This window comes from Gossypium hirsutum, chromosome A05 (assembly GCF_007990345.1).
Source record: "Gossypium hirsutum isolate 1008001.06 chromosome A05, Gossypium_hirsutum_v2.1, whole genome shotgun sequence".
Lineage (NCBI taxonomy): Eukaryota > Viridiplantae > Streptophyta > Magnoliopsida > Malvales > Malvaceae > Gossypium > Gossypium hirsutum.
Window position 1 is genome coordinate 14,133,140 of NC_053428.1, and position 16,159 is coordinate 14,149,298.

Genomic DNA, 16,159 nt, shown 5'->3' on the forward strand with positions numbered 1-16,159 from the left:
TATTCGAACAAAATCGGCTTAGTCAACCAGACCGATTTGACCAAGAATCAATCAGTATAACAATTCGAATAAAGAGGTTGAACCTATTGAACAAGACAAAAATCGACCGATGAACAAGTTGAATTGGTTTAATAAAAAAGTTATTTTTTAGATTTTTTATAAATTTTTAATTAATTATTTAATTATTATTGATTTAATAGCCGAATTGATTAAATCGTGATTCAATACTTTGATCAGTTCAACCACTAGTCTGAATATGATACTCTGAAATTATGTCACGTCATTAATTTTTTTATATATTTCAAGTTTAGATATTAAAATAGACTTAATTGTCAAGGATCAAAAATTATACTATTCCTTTATTAAATTCCACTTAGGTTAAAAAAAAATAAAGAAAAACTGATAAACACGGAAGTAGAAACATTAGAAGTGATTTATGATGAGGTGGGGATAGGATCTAAAGAGTAATTCAAGTCTAAGACTAGGAGCATCACTGAGATAGAAATCATGGAAAGCAGTTGCACAAAGAGGTTCAAAAATTTTCTACAAATCAAAAGAGCTATACGGGATTGAAGGTTATGAAAGACAAAGCAAAGCCTAAGAGAAAGAAAGACAGGGAGATGTTGAAATGTGATTTTAATCTTTAATCGATTTGAGGAAAATCTTCTGCTATTAGATTTATTAAGCGGAAACTAGATTCAATTAAAGGAGTTATAGAAAGGTTTGTGTGACCCTCCAGCGCCCAACAAGATTAGCAGGTCTTAAAGGATCATTGATCCTATCAGAGGGGTGGGGTGGTTTTGGTTTTCGTGCTGACTACTATATGTTCAAGTTACTTTGTTCTTGGAGGGGGATTGATTTTGTCTGAAGGTTAGGAGGATAAGACCTGATACTCTTCCATCCAAGTGGATTACACCTCCTGACGGCTTGGAGAATTCAACGCCCTCAGTTTTCTCTCCATCGGTCCTCATTCTTCGAGCCTCGTGCACTATCCACGCACCAGGCGGATGCTGGTGGGTGGCTCAAGATAAAGCACGACTTTAAATTGAGGCATCGATGATTTGAGCATGCAAGACCATTAAGTATCTTTTGTTTATTTTACCTTTTTTGGGTTGGTTTTTTGGTTCAGTTATCGAAAGTTGATAATTTGATCTTTAATTAAATTTTCTTTAGCCAAAAAAAAAATCAATATACATGATAATTAATAATTTGATAGTTTGTTTTAATAAATTCAGATACTTTTAAAACACCAGATAGAAAAGACTAAAATTGCTTATATCTACAAGTAATTGAACTTTCTTAATGTCATGGAATATATTCTTAACAATGAGTAAAATCATATAAAGTGAAAATGAGAAACTGAATTTGAAATGAATTTTGAGAATCCAGCTCAATTAAACCAAAAATCAACCCTTACATTTCATATCAGACTCAATGCTTTTTCCAACTTTGAGGTAGACTTATCTAGAGGCAAGCTAAGTCATTGCTTCATTTTCCATTGGTTGAATTTTGATTATTTCTAGAAAGTCTTTAAACTCAACTATTTCTCTTTAATTTGCCAAAAAAGAAAAAAAACACTATTCTCTCCAATTTAGCGTGTAAATGGATGAAAACAAGAAAAAAAGGAAGCATAGATTTGATTTGTAATAAAACTAGGCTGCCATACCACCTTCCTGTATCTATTTTCTTGGATTCAATCAACTGGAAATCAATCTAAAACTTTGACTCAGCCATATCAACGAAGAGGGAAAGTCAATAAGCGCGCCGCATGTAATAAACCAAAAGGCTTATAAGTAAGAATTCAGCAGTCGCCGATTATAAAATCTGATGTATAAATATAACTTTATCAATTCATTTCTTTGGGGGATACCACTGCATGCCCGTTAATTATAGGTCAATCATTTCATTTCTAGGATTTCCTCAGGATTCCAGTTTTGTAAGATTTCATAGTTTTGTCTGATCATGAGTTACTACAATCGACAACAAGCACCAGGTAGTTAATAACAATGAAAATTAGAGCAACCCATTCTATATATGTCCGGTATATATTTAAATAGAATGAAGCAAAGTTTTAAGTTAAACTAACGGGTTCCTGTGCGTCTTGTAGTGGCATATCCTCCACCTCCAACTTCATATCCTTCGGCGGCTCCAGGGCAAGCTTGTCCTCCACCTATGGCTCAACCATACTATCCTCCTCAAGTCCAGGGTCCATAAGTTGTTCCACCGCCTGTAGCTTACCCCATGAAAGATGAAGTGCCCCCACCGCCTAAGCGTAGGGGAAGTGGATTCTGCAAGGGATGGTAAAGCCGACATTTTCTTCTTTTATCTCCTTCCTCTCTCTTTATACAATGCATAATAGTTGGTGTTGATTAATGAAATTAATTTGGTTTGTGAGTTTTTGATGACACAGTTGTGCTGCCTTGTGTTGCTGCTGCCTCCTAGATTGTTGCTGCTTTTGAGTGAGGACTCATAACTCATACCATCTCCTTTGCCTGTGCTTGGCTCACCGGCTTTCCTCTTTTTCTTCATTTTACAGATTTTATTTATTTACTTCATCACTTCCTTTCATTACATGTAAGTCTTGATCTCACCTCACAATAAAACAATCTTGTTATTAGAAATTTGTTTTAAGGTCGTATTTCGGCCGAACTTACAAATTAATTTGTAATTTTCTTTTGGGGATCCGTAACATAGAAATAACCCTTCTGCCGATGCTTCATTTGAGCTGTCATGCATGATATATCTTCAGCCCTTTCGTCACTGTATTTATAAATGAATTTTCTTCTATATGGTTTTTCGAATTAAGCAGTTGATAAATTTGCTGTTTTTTTTCGGCATTTATAACGAATACAAGCAATTGTCATTTTTACCAAAATAATATTAAAATTTTTTTATGCAAATGACGTAGGACTAAAATTAACTCAAACAGCATGAAATTCCATGTTTTTAAGAGGGGTACGACCCGGCACATAATTAACACAATTGGTGGTGATCTAGACAGATTAAAATAATAGTTTTTATCGATTAAGTCTTAATTCTATTAGTATAGGTATTATTATCAATGTAGAAATAAGTAAATTTGAGTGCGTTAAAATTTATTATCTTACTATTTGCATGTTAGGGAAAGGCTATAAGTAATTTTAAGTATTACTTTAAAAAAAGATTAGAATTTATAATAAAATTATTTTAAAAAAATAATAGTATTCCAAATATAGAGATTCATTTGCACTTAGCATGGATAAAGAAATATCTTTACACTTTTCCATGTTCAGACCAACCCCCACCAATCCTTATTGAACCAACATTTAGTCCCACCCACTTAATCTCTTTATATAATTTTATGGTAAGTTTGTTAAAAGTTACTTTACGATTAATTAGACAATTTTATTATTTTTTAGCACTATTAAATTATTATTTTTTTAGGGTTTTGTAATTTCCAATAGCACTTGTAAATTATCCATGAATATAGATAATTAATTTTTTATATTACTTATGTATTTGATGAAAGTTTTGTTTAAAAATCCAAGCATATTAATAAAATAGTTTAATATGATGATGGTTTAAGAATTTTTAAAATATATATTTTTTGTGAAATATGTTGAATATATTGTGAATTATGTTTACAAATTGATTTATTAATATAATTGTTGTGAAATATGTTGAATATTTTGTTAATTTCTAGAATATGCATGCATTGTTTGAAAATAGTTTATTATATATTTGTAATGATTAATATTATTTTTAGTTGATGAAATTGTAGAAAATATATTATTAGGTTAAATTTGCCAAAAAAATAATTGTATTATCTATGTATTAGGAGTAAAAGAAGTATAATTAATTATAATAATGATAATTTTTTAAAAAAAATTGAACTTATTTTACTCATTTTAATAATATAAGATAAAATTAATTTATTTAATAATAGAGAAATTAATTTAATCCATAATAGAATCATCTTTGAGATATATTCACCCTTATTTAGATATGTTGCGCGGAAGCGTGTGAAAGAGTAAAATTATTGTACTGAAAAATCACACTAAGTTCAATTCCCAGGAAAGAGAGGTGGATCACGAGGATCGCTTACATACCAGATCTTTCCTAGCCAGAATATCCCTCTATCGTAATTTAATAGCACAATAAATCACTACAATGACACTTGCAAAATATGCAGAACAAAAATAAAGAACACTAGAATTTTAACGAGGTTCAGCAAATTTTGCCTACGTCCTCAGGCACTACCAAATATATTTCACTCCAAAAATACAAGTGAAAGTTTACAAATAGGGAGAGAGAACAATTGCCTTAAGTAGAGAATGGCAAGTGTGGGATGAAGAAAGTAAGAAATGGTTAGGCCTATTTATAGTTGAGGTTCAAGGATCAACTTGCAATGTCCCTATACAATTAGGGACCAAAATTGCAATTATCCCATGCCAACTTTTAACCCAACTTGCCAACCAATTTTACTTTCTACTTTCGGTGCCCACCCTTTTTGACTTTTCAAACAATGGGTGGGTTCCAATAATCTCCACCTTGAAGATTTGATTAGGATAATCTTATCTTCACACAATTCTTTCTGCCTTTGACAACAATACTTGATAGTGCCTTCTTCAACTGTTAAACTTGCAGGATATTAATCAAGTTCAAACAATGTTCGAACTTGGTTGCTGTTACCACCTTAGTCATCATATCTGCGGGATTATTTGCAGTCTTGATCTTCTGAAGACAAATTTTCCCCTCTTCAATAATTTCCCGCACAAAATGGAATCGTACGTCGATATGTTTTGTACGTGCATGATAGACTTGATTCTTTGCTAAATGAATAGCACTTTGACTATCACAATACACGTTAATATGCTCCTGAACCAACCCCAAGGTTTTAGCCATACCTTGTAACCAAATAGCCTCCTTTACAGCCTCTGTTACAGCCATGTACTCGGCTTCTGTGGTTGACAATGCAACTGTAGACTGTAGTGTAGACTTCCAACTTATTGGTCCTCCAGCAAGTGTAAACACATAACCGGTGGTTGATCTTCGCTTGTCCAAATCACCGGCATAGTCAGAATCAACGTACCCAATAACACCTTTACCAAGTGTATTATCCTGCTTGAACAGTAATCCAACATCCACGGTCTTCTGAATATACCGTAGAATCCATTTCACAGCTTGCCAATGTCCTTTTCCAGGATTATGCATATACCTGCTCACTATACTAACTGCCTGTGAAATGTCGGGTCTTGTACACACCATTGCATACATCAAGCTACCCACTGCATTAGAATACGGAACTTGCAACATGTATTCTCGTTCTGTATTCGTCGAAGGAGATAGTTGTGCAGAAAGCTTGAAATGAGAAGCCAACGGGGTACTTACAGGTTTGGTCTGCTCGTTCATGCCAAACTGCTGTAGTACTTTCTTCAAATACTGCTTCTGAGACAAGCTAACTCTGCCATGAGCTCTATCTCTACATATTTCCATGCCAAGAATCTTCTTAGCTTCACCTAGATCTTTCATCTCAAACTCGAGATTGAGTTGAGTCTTCAATCTCTCAATCTCAACTTTGCTCTTAGATGCTATTAGCATATCATCAACATATAAGAGCAAGTATATGAAAGTTCCTTCTTGTAGCTTCTGAAAATATACGCAATGATCAAATTTACTTCTTGTGTACCTTTGCCCTTTCATGAACTGATCAAATCGCTTGTACCACTGCCTCGGAGATTGTTTCAATCCATAAAGCGACTTTGTCAGTTTGCAAACCCAATTTTCTTTATCAGCAACATTGAATCCATCAGGCTGAGTCATATAGATTTCCTCTTCCAAATCACCGTGTAAAAATGCTGTCTTCACATCAAGCTGAACTAGTTCAAGATCGTATTGCGCAACCAAGGCTAGCAAAATTCGAATAGACGAATGCTTCACAACTAGAGAAAACACTTCATTGTAGTCTATTCCTTCTTTCTGAGCGTAACCCTTTGCTACCAATCTAGCCTTGTATCGAATTTCATTTTTACCAGGAAATCCTTCCTTCTTTGCATATACCCATTTGCATCCAATTGCCTTCTTTCCCTTGGGCAGTCTCACCAACTCCCAAGTCCTATTTTTATGAAGAGACTGCATTTCTTCATTCATAGCTTGCTTCCACTTTACACCATCAGAGTTACTTATTGCTTCTGTGTAAGTGGAAGGAACATCATCATCTGCAATTGGAAGTGCATAGGCCACCATATCGTCAAAGCGAGCAGGCTTACGAATCTCTCTTCTTGGCCTCCTATATGCAATTGAATCTTGTTGCTGTAGAAGTTCTTGGGTCGAAACTTCTTCATCATTTGTTCTTTCAATATTAGCTGGATCATCATTAACCTTTTCAAACTCCACCTGCTGCAAAGTACTACTGGTTTTGTCATCCTTTTGTGAATCCTCGTTCTTCATCATGGTTGATTCATCAAAAGTTACATCTCTACTGAAAACAATCTTCCTTGTATCAGGACACCAGAGACGGTATCCTTTTACACCACCAGTTATACCCATGAATAATGCTTTCTTTGCTCTTGGGTCTAACTTAGATTCTTTTACATGATAATATGCAGTGGAACCAAAAACATGTAAAGAATCATAATCAGTAGCAGGTTTACCAGTCCACATCTCCATAGGAGTTTTTCCATTTATTGCAGCTGATGGCAATCGGTTAATTAGATGGCACGCATATGTAACTGCCTCAGCCCAAAATTCCTTGCCCAATCCAGCATTGGACAACATACATCGAACTTTCTCCAGTATAGTCCGATTCATGCGTTCTGCCACCCCATTCTGCTGTGGTGTATCTCGAACAGTGAAGTGTCGCACAATGCCCTCATCTTGACATACTTGTAGAAATGGATCATTTTTGTACTCAGTACCATTATCTGATCGAAGTCGTTTGACCTTTCAACCTGTCTGAGTCTCCACCATCTTCTTCCACTTCAGAAATGCATCCAAAACTTCATTTTTTTCTTTTCATTAGATACACCCATACTTTTCTTGAATAATCATCAAGAAAAGTGACAAAATAGTGCATACCTCCCAAAGAAGCCACTTTGGTAGGTCCCCACACATCACTGTGAACATAGTCCAGAATTCCTTTCGTATTGTGAATTGCTGAACCAAATTTTACCCTCGTCTGCTTGCCCAGAACACAATGTTCACAGAATTCCAATTTGCAAGAATTTGCACCTTTCAACAAGCCTTGCTTCGCCAAAGTCTGCAAAGCTTTTTCACCAGCATGTCCCAATCGCCTATGCCATAACCTGGTAGCCTCTGAATCTGCATCTTTCGCAGAAGCTGTTGATGTTGATCCAATAACTGTACTTCCATTTAAATAGTACAAGTTATTTCTTCTAGTGCCTTTCATCACCGTCAATACCCCAGCTACTACCTTTAGTAATCCATCTCTCAAAGTGATTGTGAGCCCTTTAGATTCTAGGGCCCCTAATGAGATGAGATTTTTCTTCAAGCTGGGTACATAGCGAACATCTGTCAGAACTTGGATTGAGCCGTCATGGTTCTTCAATTTGATTGTACCTACACCCATTGTCTTACAGGCACTATCATTGCCCATAAAAACAACTCCACCTTCTAGTTCTTCAAGACTAGAAAACCAGTCCTTATTAGGACACATATGGTAAGTACATCCCGAATCCAATATCCACTCATCCGTTTGACATGCCATTGCCATGCCAACCAAGCTAAAGTCTGACTCCTCATCATGCTCCGCTACACATGCATTAGAAATAGACTTGCCCTTTTGTAACTTAGGACAATTCTTTTTCCAATGCCCTTTCTCACGACAAAAGGCACATTCATCTTTGGCGGGTCTCCCTTTGGACTTACCCCTTCTACCAGGTTTGCTGCTGTGTGAACGACCTCTTACTGTTAAGACTTCTGCAGTTGTATCTCTGTGATCTCTTTTATCTTTCTTTCGAGTCTCAGATCTATACAACGCACTACAGACTGCATCAAATGTGATTGAATCTTTCCCATGAAGCAATGTGGTGGTAAGATGATCATATTCATCAGGAAGGGAATTCAACAACAATAATGCCTTGTCTTCATCTTCAAATTTCTCATCCAAATTTAGCAAGTCTGCTAAAATTTTATTGAATGAGTTCACATGGTCATTCATCGACATACCGGGTGCATAAGTGAACCGAAAAAGTTTCTTTTTCATATAAAGCCTATTTTCAAGACTTTTCGTTAGAAACTTTTCTTCCAATGTATCCCACAGCTTCTTCGCTGATGTCTCCCTCATGACGGAGTACTTCTGCTCTTTGGCCAAACATAGGCGGATTGTACCACACGCCTGTCTATTGATCTTGGCCCACTCCTTGTCATCCATCTTGTCAGGTTTTTCTTCAAGGGCTATATCCAGCTCTTGCTGACATAAGACATCCAGGATCTCACACTGCCACATACCAAAATTATTGGTACCGTCAAATTTCTCTACTTCAAATTTTGCATTTGTCACAGTAGTCCTTGCTGATGACGATGCTGCTGCCATTTTTCTCCTCAATCCCAACTACTGTATACGTGAACAGTACCGTATACGTGAATAGTGCCGTATACGTGAATAGTACCGTATACGTGAATAGTGCCGTATACGTGAATAGTACCGTAAACGGTCGTATTCCCCAAGTACGAACCTGGCTCTGGTACCAATTGTTGCGCGGAAGCGTGTGAAAGAGTAAAATTATTGTACTGAAAAATCACACTAAGTTCAATTCCCAGGAAAGAGAGGTGGATCACGAGGATCGCTTACATACCAGATCTTTCCTAGCCAGAATATCCCTCTATCGTAATTTAATAGCACAATAAATCACTACAATGACACTTGCAAAATATGCAGAACAAAAATAAAGAACACTAGAATTTTAACGAGGTTCAGCAAATTTTGCCTACGTCCTCAGGCACTACCAAATATATTTCACTCCAAAAATACAAGTGAAAGTTTACAAATAGGGAGAGAGAACAATTGCCTTAAGTAGAGAATGGCAAGTGTGGGATGAAGAAAGTAAGAAATGGTTAGGCCTATTTATAGTTGAGGTTCAAGGATCAACTTGCAATGTCCCTATACAATTAGGGACCAAAATTGCAATTATCCCATGCCAACTTTTAACCCAACTTGCCAACCAATTTTACTTTCTACTTTCGGTGCCCACCCTTTTTGACTTTTCAAACAATGGGTGGGTTCCAATAAGATAACTGGCATTAATTTTAGAATCCAATAAAAAAACATTATTTTTAGAAATAAAAATAAAATTACCTTTAAGAAATAAAATATCATAATATCTTAATATATATATAAAGAAAAAAAACCTCCTATATCTGTTTCATACATGGATGAGATAATAAGTCAAATGATTTAAATATATAATTAATTATTAAATACTTTCCCCTTTTTTTTCATAAATTAACTTATTCTGTGACTTTTTATTTTTATTATATATAAAAGTATGTCACAAGATAACTAAATTAAGAAAGGATCTGTCCCAATTAATGCTTGAACTAATTATTTGCTAAAATTTGGTGTGACCCTGGTTGATGCTACCAAACATCACCTAATGCCTTTTTCATCAAGACTTGGTCCTAATACATTCGTTAAAACTGTTAGCTAAGCTACCTCCCAACTGCTAATTAATGGCATTAACACAATGATTGATATGTTTAATAGGAAGCTCAAATCCATGTCGACTTTGAATTTGTTTTTCCTCTGGTAAAACAGTTCAGTAACTTTTTACTTAAATTTTCATTATAGAGTCAAATTCTCATTAATACAAATAATGCAATTGGGATTAATAATTATTAAAAAAGAGAGAGGCTAGTAATCATATAGTTAATGTATCTGAATAATGATCATTAATTTATATTATTTATTCATATGGAATTGGATTTGATTAAACATGTTTGCCATGCCCATATTAATTCCTATATATATTTATTTAAGCTACCATTAACTTTTCAATAATGCATGATCAACATAGGAAACATAGAAACATAATCACATTTTAGATGGACCCTAAAACATTGTTTAAATGGATGAGGGAAAAAAAACAAAAAGAAAGTTTCTCAACCCTTCCTTTAATCATCATCAACTTTAATTTTCTTCAAACTACAAATCAAAAAAGTTTTGTCTCACGCCTCTATACCTCAATGTCGTTGGCAAAAATCACGGTAAATGTTTGGTGAATTATTCAAGTTTAGATTTGAGAAAATTACGGTTACAAATATATATCCCATAATTCAAGAGTAAAAAGAAAAGAAAGATCATAGATGTTAAGATTTGAAATTTAATGTTGCTTTACACCATGAATTAATTAAATTAATTTGGGGTTTCAAATATATAACGAAAAGGAGATATTCTAAATTTTAAAAAAAAGGTTCCTCTTGTTTGGCCCCTTGTTAATGTATCAGCTCTAGATTCATGAACTCCTAGCAGACATATACACAGTGCATAAGCTGTATTATTCTCCTTGTTTCTGCATGCATAACTGATATTTCCATTCACAACCCAAAATGGTAAGAAGATCCATCTCTCTCTCTCTATATATATAGAGAGAGAGAGAGTTGTACGACCTAAAAAATATCCCAAAAACCCAATTCAAGGAGTTCAAAATTTTTACACGAAAATAAACATATGTCCTCGGAAACTTAATGAAATATGTGTGTGTACATACATGTTTTTGGAACTCTCTTTCTCTCTCTATATATGTATGTTAAAGTTTAATCCCGATGCATGGCTTCGAAGCATAGAAGAGAACATTGAAATGTGGAAATGTATGTGATTATTGTATGGAAGTGCTTTCAAGATTTAGGCCATTACAAGATGTGAAAAAAGTTAAAAGAAGGCATAAAAATCCGCGTTTAATTGCTCTGACTTATTCAATTACTACAGGAATTTAAGTTAAAAAAGATTCCACATGCGTATGAGCAAACGATAAAGAGGGAGAGAGAGATGTCTATTCTTCTCACGGGATAAGCCTAAGAAGAATATTAACATTGACATATCAATATATACTGAAGGCAGATAAGACAAGTAACAAATTTAATTTTCCAATGAATAAAATATTTTTGTATGGAAAGGTCAAAGGGAGCAGACAAAACACCAAGTCCCCCCTCCCCTCTGTGGCTAATCAGTTATTGTCATTTTCCATGTGCACCAAAACTAGCTAGCTAGCTAATTGCCTAGAATTTGATTTCCAAATAGTGAAATTCAATCAAGGATCAACGATTAATTATGCCCATTTCTACATAAACTTGGAAAACTGGGAACTTGAAAATTTTGAAAATGGGTGTTTGTTTTTGTCTGAAGAGAGGGAGAATATTGAAAACAGTTTTTTCATATTTATTGAGTTGAGTAGTAAAAGGTTTTTACAAAAAATTAAATAACTTTTCCACGCGTTGAATGAATTAAATAATATTTCTTCTAACATTTTTACATACTAAGGGCAGGTTAGATCCAAAAAAATAATAATAATTTGATTAATTGAACATCAACTCAATTGAAAATATTTTTTTTCCTTTTTTTATTTTTAAAAAAATATGAAAATAAGATTTAAAATTTATAATAGGGAATAACTTTCTGTTTATAATTATTTAAATTGTAGAACTACCTCTTCACATATATCTTTCTATTTTTCTCTTTTTTGTAATTCAGCTATAACTTTCTCTCTCACTATATTATAAACTTTTTTTTTAATATTTATCTATCATTTAAAAAAAATGTTATTATCATATAACTAAAAAGGGTATGTTTTTCTTGTTATGTAGTTAAACTTGTACTTTTTTTCTCTGTAAATTTTACGTCAATGATGAATGAAGACCAGAGGTAAAAGAAATATTCAAAACGGTGACGGATCGGAATTTGTATAGACTCATGTGTGGAACAAACATAAGGCATCTGGAAAGCCATATCTTGAAAGAAACATAAGCTGTATTATAACACACAAGTGGGACCAAAAATAATAACGAAAAGATTTTTTTTCCCCTTTAAATGCAAGAAAACATTTAAAATGAATATAGTTATATCATATATATATAAAAGAAACCTAATGAAATTAAGACTCCTCTTCCTTCTATATACATTCACAATCACAACCACCACATCACCTACCTTAATCAGATAAAGTTTTAACTCTTTTTGTGTATTTTTATGGAAAATAGATTTTAAGAAAAGGGTGAAATACAAAAGAAAACCAGGTTTGGGTGTGTTTAGTAAAAAAAGAAAAAATATATATATATTTACAAATATTAAAAACAAACAAACAAATGGCAAACAAAAAGAGGACGGATCAAATTTGTATATTTACAAAGATATTTTATTCATCTTAATTAACTCATAATTGGTATTATCATAAAGCAATTACCTTTTTTTAGTTTATGTTCTTCAACTTTTCAATTGTGTCAAAATGAGAGTGGTGACAGTCAAGTTTGTATATTTACAATATTACATATGTATTGTTTCATCTTAATTAATATTACATATGTATTGTTTTCATCTTAATTAACTTATAATTGATATAATAGTAAAATAATATTTTTTTAATTTTCAGTTTTATCAAGTAATAGTTAAAAAGAATTATTTTAAATACCAAAACAATAAAATTATTTTTTATTTAAAAAAATTAATCTTTTCATTATTCTATCCACGCTATCTGGCAAAGCCTAGAAGCTAAATAACAAGGCAAAACCATGTGAGCCTTTCCATTAATTAATCAAAGCTAATAAAAAGGTGTGTGGTCCTTCCCGTTCCATTAGGGCTTTGTCTAATATGTCACTGTTTTGTCAACCATGAAAAAAAAAAACCAAAGACACAGGGAACCACCCAAAGCTAAAGACAAAACCATGCCCCTCCTTCCTCCCTGTACTGATTCCACCAACCTGGCCAATACATACCCTTCATCTTTATTTAAATAATAATAATCTTTAATCATATACATACATATATATTTATCGAAGGGACCAAAAGGTCACTAAGCACATGCCGACCGTCTTTATCGACCGCCTGCTTAATGTTCTCTTACAAGATAATTTTTTAAAAAAAAAAAGATTTATTTTTTTATTTTAACAAACATCTATATAGATACCATGTTCTTTGCTTTAGGGTAAAGGACATATCGATAAAAGCAAGCATTGCATGCTTAATTTGAACCATCAATGTCCAGCTTGTGCTTCTATCTCAGAAAAAAAAGTATTTTTTAGTCTTTACTTTTGAATTTTGATTAGTTTAATGATAATATGTGGTAATCTGAATTTAAGGATTTTTGTTGGTTTCCAAAGAGACTTTTAACAGGTTGACCGTTTCTTTGATTTGGAGTTAAACTCTGTGTTATTGTAATTTGTTTAAAAGTCCAACTGCTCCTTGTTGATCTAATTTATATCAACAAGTCAGTGTCAATAGCTGTAAAGAAGAACCAAGAGCCTCCATTAAATACCCCTCTCTATGACACAGTGCAAGGAGGAGGGAAAGGTGCATTAAATTATATAGATTGCAGATGAGAATCACGAGGGATTTGGTACCTTAAAACATGCATGTCTCTCGCACCTTTCTTCCCTTTCTCAAATCTTATACCTATATACGAAAACCCTTCTCCTTCCCTATATAGTGTGAGCCTTAATTTACAGCAAAAGGGTAAGAAAGCCCCTTGTTTACTCCATTTTTCGGCTTATTGTTTCTCTGGTATGTTGGTTTGAGAGGTTGAAGCTGCCAGCATGATCTGGTAATGGACCTAGTTATCACCCTTTTTTTATTTTTGTATTCTTAGGCCTCTTTTATAGTTTTTGTACAGGTATGTTAAGTTAGATTGTTTATGACCGGTTTTAGATCAAAATTCTTTTTGAGTCCAAGATGAGTTTTTTTCTTCTTTTTTTTTTTCTTTCAGGAGAAGTTTATCAATCATTTGATTATGGGCTTTTAGAGTCTTAGATTACCAGGCAACTTAGATTTGTTTATAAAGAACCCTGCCTGTACTTAAGCTTCATAGGTTGTCGGTTCATACTATCAGGTCATCTTGCAGCTTCAATCACTCACTCACCAACAAAAGAACTTTCTTCCTACCTACATATCATATGGATACTTGAGATTTTTGCTCTTTAAGTAATTAAGACCTTCATTTCCAGGTAATACCTCTATGCTTGGCTCAAAACTTTTCATTTCTTGATGTAGTTTTCCCTGATATATTGATTTTCTGAGAAATTGCAGTCATCTGCATATCTCCTCTCTCTCTCTTTACTGCTTGCATACATTTATTCAGACACTTAATACATGAAGCCATATGTATATGATGAACTTTCAACTTCATCCTGGTGCTTGTTTGACCTCTTATTATATACCTTATAAGATAATTATTTTTATTTTCCAGGAAGAAAAGATAATGTGACTATGCACATTTTCATGAGCTGTTTGCATGCTGTGTGTGCAACTTTGTCTTCACTTCCTTGGTGGTATCCATAATCATGAAGTAAAACAAAATCCATTACACAAGAAAAACATGATTGATAATCAATTGATGCACAGTACTATTTATAATACTGTGATTATTGGTGTATCACCCCAATTACATATTGCAAACTATATATATAAATGGGATCTTGAAATTTGATGCCCTTATAATTTACCACAATGTTTATTTCATACTGCTGCTTGGGAGTTGAGCTTGATTTTAGTGAGGAGACAAAAATAACTGTATTGGTTGCCTCAGTTGCCTCCCTCCCAACACACTGTTAGGGACCAATTTGATGTTTTCATGACCCACCAATTTGAATGCACCACTTTCAGTATAGTAATAACCATTTCAATGGGAGCTGATGAATTCTATATATGTACAGAAAATAATGCATTGAATTAAAAGTTGTGTATTTATATGCCATACGATCAGAAATAATGGCATATTAATATTATTGGTGAGACACAGCTAGTCATGCAATTTATGGTTCATGAATGTTTGAATAAACACGATAGCATGTGAAATGAAATGATTGTGTGTATATTTTCTTCCATTTTTGTTTTATCTTTAGACACAATTACTGTAGGAAAGCGTAACTAGACTCATGTTTCATTACAGAACCATTCATGTTTGCATCTAGCTGGTTTTTACAAATCTTTTGTCTCGTTCATGAATTTGTTTTCAAAATCCAGATTAATCTTGGTGTATTATATTTGTTTATATTAAACAATAATCAGCTTGGACGTTGTATTAATTGGACTTACTGGCAAAAAGGAGATAGTTACTTTCAGCATTTAAGTTTTGAACGCTGATATCATCTGCTATGTCATTTTTTTAGTACATGATCTTGGGACAGCGCAGTTGGTGGCCTTTTAATTTGTGGATCGACAAAATCTTTAATGTAACAGTCATGTCCTTATAAGTTTGGTTAGTTGTTCATATGAAAATTTATTCAATAGAAAAAAAAACCCCTACTCATATCTCAATCAATGTTTCTTTTTATTACATTTTTTTTTTTATCAGATCTCTATCACCTTTTCATTTCATTACATTAGATATATTTTTTTGTACATGTATACCATAGTGCATGCATTTTTTACTTGTATCTAATAACTTTAGATTTATTTTGTAAGCTGAAGTACAAAATGTATCCCATTCCAAAGCTCGTAAAAACCCTGAGAGGCTAGTGCTTATTAATAAACCCAATTTTTTTTTGTTTTTTCTCATCTTTCCTGTGAATTTGAGATAAAATAATTTACTGACTGCTTCATGTAAATTATATATTATATATACATGAATATATTTGCATCCTTTTCCATAATGGTTTTCTTTGCTCTAATTAACTTAATTTGATTTCGATGATGGACCGGCAGCTACTAGCAAAGTTAGAATCACTGGGTTTTAATTTTAGAATAAATGATTCTGTGTGATTTTGTTTCTCTAGCTATACCTGCACGAAAGTTAAAATAGTCAGTTTTAAGTAAAATGAAACAGTAATTATATTATCATCAATCATAATATCAATTATTTGATTTATAAATTAATTGTATTGTTTCAATATTTTTCATAATTAATTGTAAAAATAACATATGTTTATTAAGTTAAACATTGAACTTGATTACCAATTTTTGCTAAATCTTTTTAAAATAATTCTATACTTATGTTTAAGTTTTTTTTTATATTCA

The 16,159-nt window shown here is 33.1% G+C and overlaps 1 long non-coding RNA gene across 1 annotated transcript; it reads left to right on the forward strand.

Annotated features, from left to right (window-relative positions):
- The first annotated feature begins 1,542 nt into the window (after window positions 1–1,542).
- LOC107961311 (uncharacterized) lies at window positions 1,543–2,719 on the forward strand. The gene is made up of 3 exons (XR_001701253.2): window positions 1,543–1,993; window positions 2,108–2,300; window positions 2,411–2,719. It is a non-coding gene; the product is annotated as an uncharacterized lncRNA (long non-coding RNA).
- The last annotated feature ends 13,440 nt before the right edge of the window (window positions 2,720–16,159 follow it).